The 18490-nt window shown below is 43.5% G+C and overlaps 1 protein-coding gene across 2 annotated transcripts in view; it reads right to left on the reverse strand.

Annotated features, from left to right (window-relative positions):
* The window catches only part of LRIG1 (leucine rich repeats and immunoglobulin like domains 1), a 125213-nt gene that overhangs the window by 34393 nt on the left and 72330 nt on the right, over positions 1-18490 (reverse strand). The window lies entirely within an intron of this gene.

Below are 18490 nucleotides of genomic sequence, written 5' to 3' on the forward strand. Positions count from 1 at the left end.
TAGTAAAGCAGATGACTGACACGAATTTAGACCAGCATGAACAGTCATTGCGATTACCAGCAAGGCTGAAACAGACAGCTCTAAATAGAGACATTCACAGACACTTGAGAACCTGCTGAATAATAAGAGATAGTAAAGTGATTTCAGACAAAGACTACAGCTTAATCACACCAGCTACCCTCTAAGTAAATGGAGAGGGGTGGGGAGCCAGCAGCCAGCCAAAGCATTCTTGAATGCAAAATGGGAACATCAGGCTCTCCAGATCCAGAGGAATCTCTTTTAAACAAACACTTGAGATCCAGAGTTTCAGAGTAGCAGCCGCGTTAGTCTGTATTCACAAAAAGAAAAGGAGTACTTGTGGCACCTTAGAGACTAACAAATTTATTTGATCCAGTACTCACATGCAGGCATTTATCTTTGAACATGTCCTTGCCATCTCCCTCTCTCTGTTTCCAGACCCTCCCCGGCCTTTATAAGTCCAGATAAAACCCTTTAACAGAAGCCCAGCACAGTGAATTGAAAATGTTTTTAATGAATGGTGAGGAAAGGTCTCTCTCCACAGCACAATGTCCTCTTTCCCTCTCGTTAATACAAACTGATGGTTTCTCCACAGACTAAGCTGTTGGTTTAAAAAGACACTGTGTCAAATTTAAATTAGTCATTTTCAAACATTCCACTGTCTGATGGAATATGATAGGCCTGATTCTCATTTATACCGAGGGCAAAATTATCAAAAGGCATCTCAATGGTTTAGGAGTCTAAATCTCATTGAATGTCAATGGTATTTAGGATCCCAAGTTACTTAGCTACTTTTGAACATTTTATCCTAAGGCCCTTTTTGCACCATCCATGCCATGAAAAGGGGTCTTGCAGTAAAGAAAGCCCCTTTATATGCTGCCCAAGTGGCATAAACAGGCCTTAGAATAAATGAGAGTCAAGCCCTGCGTCCTGAAATTAAAAAAAAAAAAATCCTTAAAAACATTTGAAATAACTTATTTTTGCTCCTCTTATTGATATATGTAAAGATCTTTTTAGCAAGAAAGAAACAAACTTTGGCCTTCTCATTCCTACAATGAATTCTACATGAGAGGGATCTCTGAGCCTGGACAGAGCCGCAGAGGGTATGTCTACATGGCAATAAAAGCCCCGCAACTGGAGCCTGAGTGTCTACACAGGTTTCAGAGTAGCAGCCGTGTTAGTCTGTATTCACAAAAAAAAAAGGAGTACTTGTGGCACCTTGGAGACTAACAAATTTATTGGAGCATAGGATTTCGTGAGCTACAGCTCACTTCATCAGATGCATTTGTTAGTCTCTAAGGTGCCACAAGTACTCCTTTTCTTAGTGTCTACACAGCAATTTTTAACCCCGAGCCTGAGCCTCAATCAGCAGACCTGAACCAGCCATGGGTTTTTTAATCCCAATATAGACATACCCTGATACTGTATATTCTGACTGTATATTCTGATTGTATGCCTAAGGGAAAACAGTCAAATTGACTATGCAAAAGGGGCTGTCACATCCATAAATTAAACTCCTGAAGAAAAGAATTTCTCTTGCACCAACTGCCCTGTGTTAATAGTCTGAATTTGTCACTTTAGCAGGTTCCTTTTCAGACAGAAATATGATTTTTCAAGCTGACAGAATCCCTTTCAAATGAGTGCAATAATATGTAATGTTAAAACAAACCATGACTAAGAGCCCAATTCAGGAAAGTACCCAAAAACATGCCTAACTTTAAGCAACACACTTAAAATCCATTTCTGTTCAGCAAAGCATGTACTTAAAAGATAAAAAGAAAAGGAGTACTTGTGGCTCCTTAGAGACTAACAATTTTATTTGAGCATAAGCTTTCCTGAGCTACAGCTCACTTCATCGGATAAATTCTTAAGTGCTTTGCCAAATAAGAATAAACTTAAGCGTGCGTTTCAAAGCTGTGCTGAATCAGGAACTATACGTTCAACTCTGATCTCAGACCTACTGTTGTAACCGCACTCAGAATCTAGCTGTAAATTACCAGGAATTGTAGCTTCATACAAAAGAACGTCAAGAATCTATAAATTACCTGGTGATTACTAAACACAAAAAGCAGCAACTCTGTAAGGGACTGAAAGCATGAAATGGCTTCAGTCATGCAGAGCAGTTCAGAAGTAGAAACAGATGGTCATTTTTTGGAATATTAATATTACTGTATGTATATCATGCATCAAAAGCACAATGTCCCAGAGTTTACCATAGGGCCCAGTTTAAGAAAGAAAGGAAAAGGTGGGTGAAGTGGAAGATACTATTTTGGTCTGAGCCATGTTCAAGCAGTTTCCAGGTGACTTCTGTCCATTCAGATGTTGCTTTTTCTTGTGCTGCAGCTAACAGTTTAAGAAGGGGGTGGGGTGTGTGCATTATTTCACATAGGAAAGCTAGGTTTCTCTCTCTCCCTCTCAAAGATGGGCCAACTCCAGCAGTAAGTAATGACTCCCAGCACCACCTCCAGCCAGTTCCAGCTGGGGAACGTCAGACAGTTTGCTGCGAGCGCTGGGCCATCTCAGAACATCGCACTTCAAACAAAACCAACCCCGATGACTTTTCCTATACACAGTGTGTGACATAAATACAACTTATTCCAAACCTTCACCAGCTTGATTACATTTTCTTTTTTGTGCTTTCAATAGACACCGAAACACTGTTTAACCCTTCCTGTTATGGCTTGGGACTTTTTCCACTCAGTTTCCTTCCTTACCAGTCCCCAGGCAATTTGAAAGCAGAGTAAATTGTGTGGACGTTATGCCCTGATCTCTCCTCCCCCTTCGCAATGGCTGGGAAAGAGGGGGATTTTACTGGGTACTCCTTATTTTAACTTCCTAGACTGCACAGGTTACAGATGAAATTTCAATGAAAATACCTGATCAGCCTTGAAACACAAATAAATGGTGCTCCCCCCACGCTTCCCCATGTAGCACAACCCATGGGAACAATTTTACTGTCTCATTTCAGCCATTGTTACTGCAAGAGTACAAGATGACTATGCTTAATATGAGATCCAGTCATTAGAGCCAGGACTAGCTCAGTGGTTTGGGCATTGGTCTGCTAAACTCAGGGTTGCAAGTTCAATCTTTGACAGGGCCATTTGGGGATCTGGGGTAAAAACTGGGGATTGGTCCTGCTTTGAGCAGGGGGTTGGATTAGATGGCCTCCTGAGGTCCCTTCCAACCCTGATATTCTATGAAAGACTGGCAGCCAAGTCTCTGACCATCTAGCATCCAGCTCTGGTACTGACTCATGCCTGGGGCATGTCACTTGACTCTTCTGTACCTTCAGTTTACTCATCTGTCTTGACCAGGATGCTGTGAGGCTAAACTCATTCAGGTCTGTAATGACTGTAAAAGGTGCTAAATGAGCAAAATATTCTAAGTGCAAAGTAAATCCTACATATGCCGCTATGTTAGCTTTCGTCGTCTTTGTACAGCTGTGGAACATGCCCACCGGTATTCCAAACTATTCAAGTGAACCTCCCAAACCATCCACTCCCCAACTCAGCCAAAAGCTAAGAGCCGGTTTCCAACAAGTAGTGAATACTTCGTTGGCAGTCTTCGGCACTGCTCAATGATTTAAAATTTAAAAAGCAAATGGAATGTTCAAAGGAAACAAAGAGAAGAGTTGTGGTGGGGAGGGCGGTTGGTTTTTTGAGTGGGGGGGAAGACAGATGGTGCAAGTTCCAAAGATCACAGCATTTCCAGGAATCCAGGCCTGTATTTTAGAGGTAAAGTTACACCTTAATCCCCGGGGATATCCCTAGTGCTAAATGTTTTAATGAATATTTATTGATAAATAGGCTGGTAAGGCATTTTCCACTGGTACTAATTGAAAGAGAATTCACCTTTCACTGCTACAAAGGGATTTTTTACACAAGAAAGGTGCACTGGCCAATTCAACATAGGGTGTAGTTAAACTTGTTCAGAAAGCTGTGTGGACTCCCTTATTTAGGTTTCAATCAGCCTTATTTCCATTTAGATTCACCCTATTAGGAATCAGTTTAAATTAAGCAAAAGAAAGTCACTCTTCAATGGAAAATAAGAAGGTTTGCACCAGTTTAAATCAGTTTAAATTGATTTAAATTTAGATCAGTGCAAATTTCTCGAAGAGACAAGGCCTGAGTCGATACTGTCTGGGCTGTAGTAGTGTGCACTGCAAATGTTTAATGTGAGAGAAGAGTGGAGGCGGGGAGAAATCATATGTTTAGCCTTCATCTAGTGTCAATTTACAGTGCTGGCTGGGCTCTGGGGAGAAAAAACCAAATACAGCAAACCTATTAAACCAACACCTGTTATAAGCATCAAAAATAAAACCAAGCTTCAAAAGAGAGATAGACTTGAGCGAATATGCATTTTGGCTACAATTCTATTAATGTTCAAACACATTCTCAGAATGAGAATAAAGGGGGAGTTTAGAAACAGCTAGAGGGCAGAGAAATCGAGGGATAAAAAGTCAATTTTTACTCTTGGGTAATATTTGTAAAATGGTCAAGTAGCAAAGGAGCCAGACCTCCTGGCCATGCAGAATTACAGGCGCTTGCTACTGAAGGACACCCAGGGGCTGATGTCAGGGAAAGGCCAGGCAAAGAGGGCACGGTCAAGCGTTAGATCAAACTCAGTGTCACATGAGATGGATCAAATGTACCGTGACTAACTGGTGCCTGGAATTAAACACCATCATTCCGCTCTCTCTCTGGCAGCGATCCCCACACCATTTCCCAGGGAGGTTAGAAGAAGCTGACAGCATTAAGACCTGTTTCCCTTAGAAACATGGGAAAAGATTCATGGCACAGGTCCCCACTGCTCTCACCCCAGACAGAAGTGCCATTTGGCTAAGGTACACTGCATGGGACTGCACATTGTTCAGCCCACATTCTCCCTACCTGTCCTATAAGTAGAGCATAAAAGCCACACTTTCTCACTAGCCTCTGCTAGATGGGCAGCTTTCGTCACAAGTATGAAGGGGGCTTAAACAACCCATATCTGTAGATTTATGCTTTAATTTAAAACAAAAAATGACATTGCTAATAGACACGGCCATGAAGAAAAGTTTCCACAGGTGAGCTGAATGCAAACCAAATCTGACATTGCCTTCCTGAGTCTGCAGTCAGACATCTCCGGTGCCTGAGCTGCTGCTCTTAGCTTTGCCAAATAATAACAGAGTGAAACTGAAACTCAGGTTAGTCTCACTGTGCTATTCAGCACCCTGAGGGCTGCAGAGCATAGCGATCAAGAATAATGCCGGTTTCACATTGCTGCCTCTTGGCATAGCTGTGAGCATCAGTAGAGTCAGAGGCTATAGCTAATCACAGAGGAGGAGGTTTCAGAGTGGTAGCCGTGTTAGTCTATATCAGCAAAAACAATGAGGAGCTTTTGTGGGCTAAAAACTGTATCTGATGAAGTGGGTTTTAGCCCATGAAAGCTTATGCCCAAATAAATTTGTTAGTCTCCAAAGTGCCACAAGGACACCTCATTGTTTTTTCCCAGGGGAGGGGTATCCAAAAAACCATGAGGTTGAGTAGAGTAACAGAGACCTTTCATTTCTCCCCTTCCCGCAGCAGTCATGATGCTGAAGGAAGTGGGGGTGGGGGGAAAGGGAGTGACAGATACACACACCTTCCCCAAGGCTTCCTCTTGCAGACAGGAAATGGGAGAGTGGAGGCCATAGAGTTTCGAATTCATCAGATAACTTAATCAGAGGCCGGTATGAAAACAATGGAGCCCTCAAGTAGGGTGAAGTGACTGCAACACACTGGTAGAAATCCCAGATTCCTCCTTCTGCACATGAGCTTTGGGTAGCTGGGAGGGCTTTCACTAAGACACTATCTCTGGACCTTGATGGTACCTCCACCCTGCCCTGCATCTGCCTCTCACTACTATGCATGCAAGAAGTTTTTCAACAAGTTTTTCATCCTGACCCCTGGATCGAGTAAAATTAGATATGGTGTATTTTCAGTATGGTTGGATTGCACTCGATTGCTGCAAAATGAGGAACATTTAAAGCATCTGCCTTCCCCTCCACCACATCTTTAAACCTAATTTAACCTGAAATGTGGGGTTACATTTTCCATCCTCTTACGGGGCAGAGTCCCAGCTGGTGCATGTGGCTATAGCTCCACTGAAGTCAGCTGAAGACCTGCCCCATTGACAATTATTTTTGGTATATGTCTATCTCTCTTTAAAGGAAAGAAAAAAGCCCTGAGAAATCTATAAATTAATTCAATGCCAATGGAGGACAGAGGGAGAATGTGTTTGTAAGTCAGTTCATGTGTTTTGAACTATGCAATAAACCAAGTGGATAAAGCTTCTCATGTGATCCTAAAAATATTACTATTCAAAGCTTTGTTCTTTAAAAGTATTTTATTCCAGCAGAACTCCAGAGCTTTTTTGGAAGCAAAATATTACCCCTGGAATCAAATCAGGTTAGTTATATGAAAGGAAGCACACGAGAGATTAACTGACTTGCCGAAGGATGTGCAGAAAGTCTGTAGCAGGACTGGGCAGAGAGCCCCACACTTTAGACTCCTAATCCTGTGCTTTAGCCACGAGATCATCCTTCTCCCCGCAAACTTAAATGGCTAAGTATTTATGAATAATAAATACCATTGGTCACGCTATACAAATGGTCCTTTGCAGCCCCCAACTTTGCCGGCAGGTGCATCTAACTTGCATGCACTACATCAGTGTTTCTCAACAGCCAGTCTGTGGATTGGTGCCAGTCTCTGAGATCTCCCTGGCACCATTTAGGAAGGCAGCAAGCTGGTCTCTGGTATCAAAAAGGTTGAGAAATACTGCACTACATCATGTCACTGTGCATATCATCATCTATAAGGTTTAGACTTTTTACCATCAGAACAAATTATACATGTTTGTCAGTAGTCCAACCTCCCCAAAATGAACATGTGTTGTATTTATTTAAGGGAACTGGGCCACTGTCATTTCAGAGCAAAATTGCATGGATTATTCTCTGGGCAGGAAGTGAGGATCCATGGAAGCAGCCCCCACTTTTCTCAGATGCTGTGAATCATCAGTTCCCTGGGGTATTTTGGCAGATTCTCGTGCTGCTGCAGATATAGCCCCAGCTCTGTTTGTTCAGGTGGAGATCGCACGCACAACAAGAGTAGACCAGTTGCAAAACAAGCAGCCGTTGCACTCTAGGGTCCTGCAAAAGTTGTGCCAACCAGCTTCCTAACTAGATAATACTCTCCAATACTCACACAGTCTGTAATCCCCAGAAGTCAAATTGCCTTTCACCCCAGAGGTATTCCAGGGCCTCCTCTCTCCCGAGGGCCCCTTCCTGCTTGGACTTTATAATGTGCATAATACAAAAATTCTCCCCATTTTCTGTTGGGTTCTTACAGACATCATGTAATAAGCACAAAACAAGGAACACAAGCGGTAGATCCACTCAAGCTAAATCCAAATTACTACACGTAACCATGGCAGAAAGTCTATTCTATGCGCTATACATCCTCTCCACTGACAATGATATATTGTAGTGATCCCTGAGCATCTGTGCTCACTAGCTTTTGGGTTTTCCTTCGTCAGGCTACATTTGGCCACCGCGACAGCAGTTGAGGATGGACATGCATTAAGTAAACTCTTCACAGCTATAAGCAGGCCGTGGCGGGAGGGTGTGAGGAAAGTCACAAAGGACACCGCCAGTTTGGTATTAAAGTCAGAACACAGTTCTCAAAAGTCCGGTGAGCTTATTGCATCCTCGGATGAATAATCCAAGGGGGCCACTAGCCAGAAGGTTTAGTCTCCTTGCCGACAGTGGGCATGAGGCTTTGTGCAAGAAGAGGGTGGCTGAATCCCCCCTGCCCCAGAAGTCTCAGACATATCTTACAGCAGTTCTGTGGGGGAAATGGACACAAGCTAATTCAGCTGCCTTGAGGGTTGGAGGATTCCTTCTCCAGCCTTCCTGCACCACCTCAGCTCCAAAGGACACAGGATATCTACATGCTGGGGCCAGGTGTAAGGCCTGAGGCAGACACAGCTCTATAATTGAATGCTCTCCATGTGCCAACACAGGAAAACTACACTGCTTCGCTGTCCCATCAGGAATGTTGCTTTTGCAACAATAAGGGTGAGATATTTACTCACATCGGCCTACACCCCAATGGTACATTAAATATCACAGACCCTCATAAGTCGGACCCCTAGCATCATCATCTTACACTTCACTGGTAAGTGGCATTTTGTATCCCTGTCTTACTGCACTCTGCTAATTCCCCTGTGCATTTCCTAGAGTGACATGGACACCAAGGGTCTGGTGGTTGCTAACTGATGTAAAGAGCAAGTAAAAAACAGATGCCAACCAACCCCAAAATACCCTGGAGGAAGAGCAGGAGACAAGTTCCTTGCTGGGCTGCCGTCCATGGGAGATTTGGGCACCCAGCACTTCAGAAAATTAGGTTGGAGACATTTAGCACCAGGAAGCAGCTGGGGAGATAGGATTTTCTTGGTTGTCCCTTTGCACGTAGCTGGGCAGCTGCCTTCAAGTAGACAGCACGTTAGCTATTTCGGCAAGAAAGCGAAGGACCAGGGTATGAGCCCCCACCACATTGGAAGGAAGTTACTCACACAAACTGTTCCAGCGGAGTCAACAGGTCTATTTGTGTGAGACCAGTGTGACTAAAGGGTTCCTCATCCGGCCCCGTGTGACTTGAAAGAAAGATGATGGGCTGGGGTTTGTTGAGCTGAAGATGGAAAACTCCCTCAGGTTGAAAAGGTTTTGCTCCCTAATGCTATTTCCCGCACCAGTGAACCTCTCTGCATTACAGGGATCAGAGAAAAACAACTCGCTACCAAACCACCACATCTGTAGGATATCCCTTTCCAGCTCATTTCCACAGGCACAGACAGGTTCTTGTCTAAATCCCCACCTCCAACAGCTAACTAGCTCTGGCTCATCAGCCCCATGTATGTGCGCGCACACATTCGCTTAGAGATTACTTCATTTAAGAGTTGCATTACCTCAGCTTCTGCCATGAGCCAAACAGTTTCACAGGGAGCCTCCAATGTCCGACCGATGACGGGGGTCCCACATGTATTCCCACAGTCAACAGGGCGAACTACCACAGGGGAGTGCACATTTATTCAGCTCACAGCCTACCGGGTTGCCAACATCTCAACACGTGGAGTACATAGCGCTTCCCACCAACTTGAAAAACATGCCTGGTTCTAAGAGGTGCTCAAAGAACGAACACAGTTGCCCGGCTGCAGCTCTGCACTACTAGCTTTAAATCATTTTAACATCGGGCTACAGGAACTGTACACAACTGCCAGGGCTTAAGACACTGATTGATTAAATAGCTCAGTGAAGGTGGCCGGTAATTATTCTAACACTGCCTTTGTAATGTTCACAATGCTCAATTTTCAAACTAAGGAGCAGGAAATAAAGTTAAAATGGCAGACCCACTGGAAGGCAACACTTGATAATAGTAGAACAAATACCCTTGCAGGAAAAGAGAGTATAGAATTCAATAGACAATAGGCCTTTGATGGAAAACATTGCGTTCCAATGTTAATCTATAACATTCCACAGATTGGGTTAAAAATTCAGCAGAAAAAGCACCATTCTCTACCAACTCCTACAGAACACAGAGAAATCCTCCTGGTGTCATCTCTAATAAATCTGATAAACTTTTCCCGTCAGGGCACAGTAACAGCCCCAACTAGACTCCACCCAAATACTCCATACCTTTTTGTTGACCTTCAGCAAACACCTTAGGCTTGGTCTACACTACATACTTACTTCAGTATAACAATGTTGCTCCGGGTGTGAAAATTCCCCCCTCCCCCTCGCGACGTAGTTATACTGACCTTAATCCCCACATGTAGACAGCACTATGTCGGTGGGAGAGTGGAGGTGGAGTTAATAAGCTGACAGGAGAGCTCTCTGCCATCGGCTTAGAGCATCTTCACCAGCCACGCTACAGCTGTGCTGATGCTAATCTGCAGCGTAGACCTGCCCTTCATCTTTTATATGTATCTGTCTTTTTCAGTCTCCCGGGCTCTGCCTCCACCTCATTGCATAGGATTCCTCTAGCTCTTCAGTGAACTCACATTTCACTTGATATCATTTAATCCTCACATCCAGATGCTGGCATTCTGAAGTACCCCATAACAACCCCTTGGACGTAACCCTAACACACTGTGTGTGTATGCTGTTGCCTGATCCTTTAAGGGGTAATAATAATTGTACTGATTGCTAATCGATACTAATTAATGAGCTGAAGGTAACAGGGTTCTTGTCCCAGAATCAGAGCTAAAACCGACAAGTTCAATATCTTGTAGGGAACCTCGGGTTGCATGGCAAGGACACACACTGAGGACAAAGAAAAAGCCTTTGCAATTTTTATTAAAACTATTTATTAGTAAAGACAGAAAAGCTCCAAACCATCTAACCAGATAGGAAGAAACACAGTATTTGGGATATCTGTAGTATCATTCCTTGCATATGTTCATACTTATGCCTTTCCTTGAGGGCCTGGTGGTGAGAGACAAAGGACCAGCCCTGTCTCTGGCATGCTGAATGAGTCCAATGGTCCAGATTCCCCAAAGCCCAAAGATTGGTGGTAGATAACAATAAAGAACTGAAGGGTCAATTACGGGAAACTAACCCATGGTGGTTTGCCCTATTGCTAGGCGTGAGCACTATCATGAATATTCATTCTGATGTCCAGGCTTCCATGTCCAAATCCAACTTTCTCACCCTCATGTTATTGGGGTGCTCTTATCCTGTAGGTTAATATATTAATGCCAAAGGAGTACTTGTGGCACCTTAGAGACTAACAAATTTATTTGAGCATAAGCTTTCGTGAGCTACAGCTCACTTCATCGGATGCATTTGGTGGAAAATGCATCCGATGAAGTGAGCTGTAGCTCACGAAAGCTTATGCTCAAATAAATATGTTAGTCTCTAAGGTGCCACAAGTACTCCTTTTCTTTTTGCGAATACAGACTAACACGGCTGCTACTCTGAAACCTGTCATATTAATGCCATTTAACTCATCATCATATACGTCACTTATTGCTCAAGCAAGTTCGTGGTTAGACATCTGCCCACAATTCTGTCCTAAAATATCCATGCCCAGTATCAGTTCAGTGTTCTTTCTGTTGCCTGGTACCATTAGATACCAACTCCTTCGACTGAGCAAGCTATTCCAAGTTCCTCAAAATCTAGGGTAACTGTCGGGCCATTTTATCTGTGCTAAGGATCCCAGGCCTACTATACTTATGCTAACTTGCTTAAGCCAATGTTTTACAGGATACAGGCCAGTAGATGCGTTAATAAAAAAGCTAAGCTAGCTTGATGAAAACTTAGATGACATAAAATCTTTCACAAGTAAATGAGAAGAACTCAGAGTCTTACTCCCTGGATGCTTTGCATTTTCAGCACTCATTTAAGGTTTTTTGGAACTTGGACACATCGGAGCACAAGGTCTTTTCCTGAGCACATTGATACAACTGATGTAGTTTAAAAAAAATTCCCCCCCTGGTTTTGATTTGCATTTATTCACAGCAGACTTTTGATCTAGCCATCATGTGATTTTTGATATCTTTTACAACACGCAATTTCCTATGCCTTCGGCATTTGATCTTGCTGCTCCCATTGAGAGAGTAAAACATGTGGGATAGACAGAATTAGGGTATTAGTCTCTCAGCACAGAAACCGTCTTATATGCCTAACAGATTACAAAACCTGTTATGACATCAAAGCAAATTAAGATGTCTCGAGACAAGGCAGCCTGTGTCACACATGCAACTGTCCTACTAGTTACAGAGCTGTTCCACAAGCACCAGACACTTGTTGCTGTCTTTCAGATACCTTATATATTGTGATTTCAGTCCTCTGGTTTCTTTTAAAGTTACACATTCACAAAGGGTATAGATCTGGTACAGAGGCCATGTAAAATGCCCTTCGTCCTTGGTGAAGGTCACATCTCCACAAACCGCGTGAGCCCAACCCCTGGGCACCATCCTATCCGTGGCTTCCAGGTGTAGTTCAAAAGGTTTTCAAAATGATCTACAAAGCTGTGAGACTTCTCCCTGTGACCCTCTTAAGAGGGGTCGGCTGCTTCTCCTGCTTGTTCCCAAGATTGGTGGTGGGACATCTTGGCCAGAGGCTACTCATCTCTGGAACTTCCTTGGTTTGTCACAGTTTGGGCAGCTTCAGGGCACAGCTTGAGGTGAAGCAGGCAGGTCTAGGTAGCTGCTGGGCTAAAGCAACTGTGTGTCTTTGATACAAATGATACTGTTTATAGTTGGAGAGTCACCCATGTGCTATGTTGTTGAGGGCCACATAGGGGTCTCCCGGCCTCACTTTGGGGCGTGACATGGAATTCCCAAGTTCCTCAGGGCTCCTCCTTCAGCAGCTGAGGGTTCAGGGAGTAAGTTAAGGGCTTCCTGGCCCAATTCCTGTCTCTCTTCATGACCCAGAGGATCTTGCTATGGCACTAGACCCAACAGTCTCCCCTCTTCCATATGGAGAACAGCAGCCTGGAGGAGCCTTCACAGCTTCTTGACAGTGTCATTCACTCAAGGCAGAGGACTTGACTTCACATTTCTTTCCCCCCGCCCTCTCCCTTTACTGGCTGTATTGCCATTAGTGGTTGTTCCGCCATCATCCTGCCACTTCCCTTCCCATTGCAACCCCTCAACTGCCCACCCTCACCCTCCCTGCCCATTGCCCTTTAGCTTTTCTCTTTCCCATCTCTCTCTTCCTGCCCCAATATATTCACCTTTTACTTCAATAATCCCTTCCCCTCCCACAATTCAAACCTGAGTGCCCCGTCCCCTGAAAACTCCCATAAAATGAAGACTTTGTAATATAAATGAAAAATATAAACACACACATGCAAATAGCCTGGACTGCCCCGATTCGTTTGCTGCTACGTTGAATACCTGTCTCCACCTGTTGCCTTTACAGACAGTAAGCTCTTGGGGGCAGGGACACATTGCCTCCTTCAATGTGTTTGCCCAGTGCCTAGCAAGAAAAGGGCCCTGATCAGCCCTGGGGCCTTTGGGCACCCACTGTGATGCCAACAACAATCATCATCGTTTTTCTCCTCAAAGACAAAGTGGATTTGTGAAAAGGAGCAGAGCAGGTTGAGAGGGGCAAAAGACCTATCTGGCTTCAAGATTAAACTCAATAAGTTAATGGAGGAGATGGTATGATGGGATAACATGATTTTGTCAATTAATTGATCTTTAAATATTCATGGTATATAGGCCCAATGGAATGTTAGATGGATGGGATCTGAGTTACCCAGGAAAGAATTCTCTGTAGTATCTGACTGGTGAATCTTGCCCACATGCTCAGGGTTTAGCTGATCGCCATATTTGGGGACGGGAAGGAATTTTCCTCCAGGGCAGATTGGAAGAGGCCCTAGAGGTTTTTCGCCTTCCTCTGTAGCATGGGGTACGGGTCACTTGCTGGAGGATTCTCTGCTCCTTGAAGTCTTTAAACCACAATTTGAGGACTTCAATAGCTCAGACATAGGTGAGGGTTTTTCTCAGGAGAGTGGGAGAGATTCTGTGGCCTGTGTAGTGTAGGAGGTCAGACTAGATGATCATAATGGTCCCTTCTGACCTTAATATCTATGAATCTATGAAACTAGTCCAAATGAAAAGAAATCTAATCATCCCCAGGTGATGTTCTGAGCAAAAAAATCCACCACATCCCACTCCCAAAGCTGGAAAGCCTGCATCATCCTCTCGATCCTCTCACAGGTCACATAGGGTAAAGTTTTCAATTGGGCCGTAGGCGCTTTTGAAAACAGTACCCCTAAATCATGACACTATTTTCAGCTTTACTTTACATACCAAAGCAATGAGCAATGTCGAGAAGTTAAGGCCCCCTGCGATTTATTGACAGAATAGTCAGTGTGTGTGTTTGGAGGCTTGCATTGTTTTGCTTTTGCTCTTCCTCCTCTGCAGGGTTGGGGAGGGGAAAATCAAGGGCAGAGGAGTAACTTTTAAGCACAAACCAAATTGCACAGCTCTGCTACAGACTCTGGGGCATTCATCCAAATGCTAATTACAAGCAGATTGCTTGAAATCGCACACCGTGTCTGCCTGCAAGATACAGTTTGACTCACTGGCATAGCACATTTACTAACATCTTTGATTGGATTACAATAAAAAACACGTGGATTTAATGAGGATTCTGTCACCCCAGCTCAGGAACTGGCTGAGACAGCGATGACATGTTGTTATCACAACATTTTGTCTAGTCTTGTAGGGACTGATGCAGCTCCTGCTGACTCCAGTCAGCCGTGGATCTTACCCTTGAAGGTGCGAAACGAGTTATTGACAAGCATCCCTAAATCAAGGCTCCTGTTAACACTTTAGAAACCCAGAAGATAGGATTCTGGCTGGCTAGTCTGTCCTGACATAACGCACATTCATGCTCTGCTGAAAGGGCTTATCTGTGTTATCAGCAAGGCTGTGAGGCAGGCGGATAGCCTCTGGGCAGACCTCCCTGATGGGCTTTCTACAGCCCAGCTGAGACCGTTCAGCCTTCAAGTGGAAATGCTCCTGCGTCGAAGAGCAATGTTCACATTTGTTTTCTTGGATAATGAAATCGCCCCAAACTGACAAATCCATGCATCCTGCCTTCTAACACCACACTGAAACAGGAAAGGTAAGGGCAAGAATTCTGTAAAAAAAGTGGGTCCAAAAGGTTCAGTGAATTCAAAACTAGAGATCTGAAGCAAAATCAGTATTGTACTAACCCAGGCTTATAATAGAGATATGCCTCCATCCACTTCCTAGACACATCATCGGGGAGCGTGGAAGTCACCGGTGCACACTTAACTTGCAACTAATCCAATACAATTCTTCACCTTCTTTAAAAGAAATGTTTACTTCTTCGGTGGTTCCTCTTATTTTGAAAAGGAAATGGGTTAATTGTTTCAAGATTATGGCTTGGAGAAATCCCTAAGTTCAACATGGCCAAGGAGCGTTTCTAGCTAGTGGTATCCTACTGATTTCAGGGAGAAAGACCTTCTTTTGCTTACCCTGACATTAACAGTCATTCCATTCAGCAACCTCATCAGTGCTGTTGACTACAATCTATGGACTACAATAAACGGGATAGTGGAGACAAGTTATCCTTTTAAGCCTGAGCAGCATTACTCCTACATACATTTTCTATTTTGTCTGCTGTCCCTCAAATATACTTACTTACTTACATACATACATATACACCATATATATTAGTTCATAAGACAAGTTTTTTTGGTAAAAAAGTGAAGCATTAAAGAGCGGGGGTCAGCTTATCAATGGGTCTAACCCAGAATGTGATGATTTTAAGCTCTATTGAATTGAATATCTAATACACTGTCGTTTTGTTTACCTGGAGCGCTCGCAGGCACAGCTCCCAATGGCCCTCAGTTTTCCGTTCCCAGCCAATGGGAGCTGCGGGAAGCAGCGCGGGCTGAGGGACATGCTGGTTGCCACTTCCCGCAGCTCTCATTGGCTGGGAACGGCAAACCGCAGCCACTGAGAGCCGAGAGGCTCCGCCCCTGCAAGCGCTCCAGGTAAACAAAACATCCCAGCCCCTTAGCGACTTACCCTGACGGGCTGGGAGCCAAAGTTTGCCAACCCCCGAAAAATAGGGTCGGCTTATAAAAGGGTCATAGAGTTTTTGCCATTTTTACCAATCCATCTTGGTCGGTCGGCTTATAAGCGAATTGGCTAATGAATGAGTATATACGGTGTATATTTTAGATTTACTCCTAAATGCTCACTTCTTTCACAGTTAAACACAACAGATTTCTTTTCACACACACGCCCATTTACTTGCTGGATTTTCTGACTTTCCCCAATACGCAACTGAACATTAACAGGCAGAACATGTATTCCACTAACCTCTTTCTCCCAACCAATACTTGTTGTGTAACTCCCGCTAACGGTGAGAGTTATGTACAGTCTTGGATGGGAGAATGGTCTCTTAGACGATCATTTCACCTGTACTCACGAAGGATCATTTTGTCCTTAATAACAAGCATTCAGATGTCCCCCTCGCCCCCGAGGATTATTTTTACAATGGCAAGATCATAACATTTAATACGATCATCTCTTGTTTATCTCTGCAATTATTTGGGGAATTTAACACAGGTAAAAGGTGCCATTCTACTTAGTATGGAGCATCAATTCATGTTTAGCTACAAAACAGAATCCATTAGCTTTCCCAGACTGCCTTGCTAATATAGCACAACCATATAGGGCTGTGTCTACACTTCCTTCCCAGTTTTCCCATCATGGCTAATGCTGCCATTGGTAATAATGGTACAAGCACCCATGTAAACAAAGTTAAATATCAAGGGGTACCTTCCAACCTTTGTGTCCTTAAAGAATGTGAGCAGGACTTCTGAAAGGGACTTTATCCCTGTTGTAAACACAGACCCTCAAGCATATTGCCCTATTGGTTGAGTTCTTGAGCCTTTCGTAATACTTCCAGGCAGCCAAAAGCATGGTGTTTTCAAAATGTTGACAGTCAAGATGTCAGGAGTACTAGTAAAGGCATCAGGGTGTTACTGTGTTCTACAAATAATGGTGATCTTCCAACTCTTGTTTTAACTTCTCTGGTACATGCCTGAATATAGGCTACATAAATACTATACCTTTCGTCAGTCTGTCTCTCTTTCCCCCAAAACTGGTTTTGTTACTACCAAAAAAAAGTGAGTGAATATTATCTAGCACTTGAAGGCTGAAAATTAGAACCGTCTGAAAAAAAATGTTGACTAGCTCTCTTGAAAATACTCACATACTGCTATCCTAAAGTAGACTGCTAGAAATATTTACACCAATAGAAGTTAAAGATCTTTTGTAAAAGGCAGGAACCACACACAAAGTATGTATCTAGACAGCATTTAACCTGCTTTCATTGCTCTCACTCCCCCTCGAGCAAACTAGTTTGGAGTTACCTCAGTCCAAACTTGCAATTTGAATATGCTAAAAGACAACAAAAAAGCAGCTTTTGGTTTAACTCAACAACTATTTATGGTTTAAATCTGTCCAACCGGTGAGCAACTAACACAAGAATTCTCTTTGTAGTGATGTGTTTTACTTGATATTTGCTATTATATTAGACAGACAATTTACTGGCAGATATTAATTGTAGTAAGTTTTGGCTATCCCAAGATCAAGTATGAGGTTATTTTTACCAGAAGACCATGACTACAAACTACTCCTACGATTAATCTATGTCCGATTTGCAAGGGAAAGAATCGGGAAGACATCCCATGCAATGTCATCATGGACAAATAACTTGCACTTCTGCAGAGCACCTACCTTTTGAGCATCTGGAAATGCTTCATGAATTAATTCTACCCTGAAATAGAGGTATATACTATCCTCACTTCACAGACTGGGGACACTGAGGCTCAGTCAAGTGGCCTGGTCCTTGATCACAGTGAGTATGTATTGTAGCAAGGAAAACAACTCCAGTGTCCTGACTCCTAATCTTATGCTTTGCTCCACAAGACCATCATCCCTCCATCCAAAACAAGAAGGAAGCTAACCTGGCCTGCATTGTAAGGCACGGCACTGAGATCAGACCTAGTCCAACAAAAACCAAATAGCCTACTCAAAATGGTTTTCCATTTGCAGAAAACTAAGTTCCCATTGTTCTATACGATGGTGATCCCCCCCTTAGAAGAGGAGCATTCACCATAAAAATCTACTTGAGCAACATTAAGAGTTAAACAGAACTCCAGGAAACACCCCCATCTCTGTCCTCCTCCTTCTAGCCTGCACATCACTTTAAGTTTGTCCAGATTTCTTTCTGCTGCTCTGTTTGCCATGGCCTGAGGACGATCTGTTTCACTGCTGCTGCTTTTCTAAAAAGGAAGGATTACTCATTTCCCTGGAATAGACTCAGCTCCTTTGCCGTTTCCATGTGTCCGCGTTATATTTGCAATCTTGAAGAGGACATGCAAATGATCAGAACCATTCCAACAACCAAACAGAAAAGTCAAAACAGCGTCTCTTCTCGTGGTGTCTGGGAGAAAATGATTAATGACAACTTCCTCTACTGGGAAAGGCTCTTGCAAACGTTGGCCTGAACAACCAGCAGACTTTACAAACCAGATTCCTAGTATGAACTCCGAATAAAACAAACAGAAGAGGTGGGTTTAAGAATACATTATGATACTCCTGTAAGAAGTGTGCATAATAAATAGCCTGATTTTCCTACATTCATTTTTATTAGTCTTTATATATTGATGAAGCAAAAATAAGTGGAGTGAGACAGACTATATGGAGATGATCAAACTCGGCAGTCCATACAGAAGCACCTCTTCCCCCCCACTCCATCAGATGGGGGAGGGGGCCGGAACCATCTGAATAAAGACTGCAGTGTTGGCCCTCAGTCGCTTTGAGCCAAGTTTGGAACTGGTGCAATTGAGTGTAAATCCAGTCATTTCAGTGGAACCTCACGCACTTACCCAAG

Source organism: Dermochelys coriacea, chromosome 7, assembly GCF_009764565.3.
Source record: "Dermochelys coriacea isolate rDerCor1 chromosome 7, rDerCor1.pri.v4, whole genome shotgun sequence".
In the NCBI taxonomy this organism is placed as follows: domain Eukaryota; kingdom Metazoa; phylum Chordata; order Testudines; family Dermochelyidae; genus Dermochelys; species Dermochelys coriacea.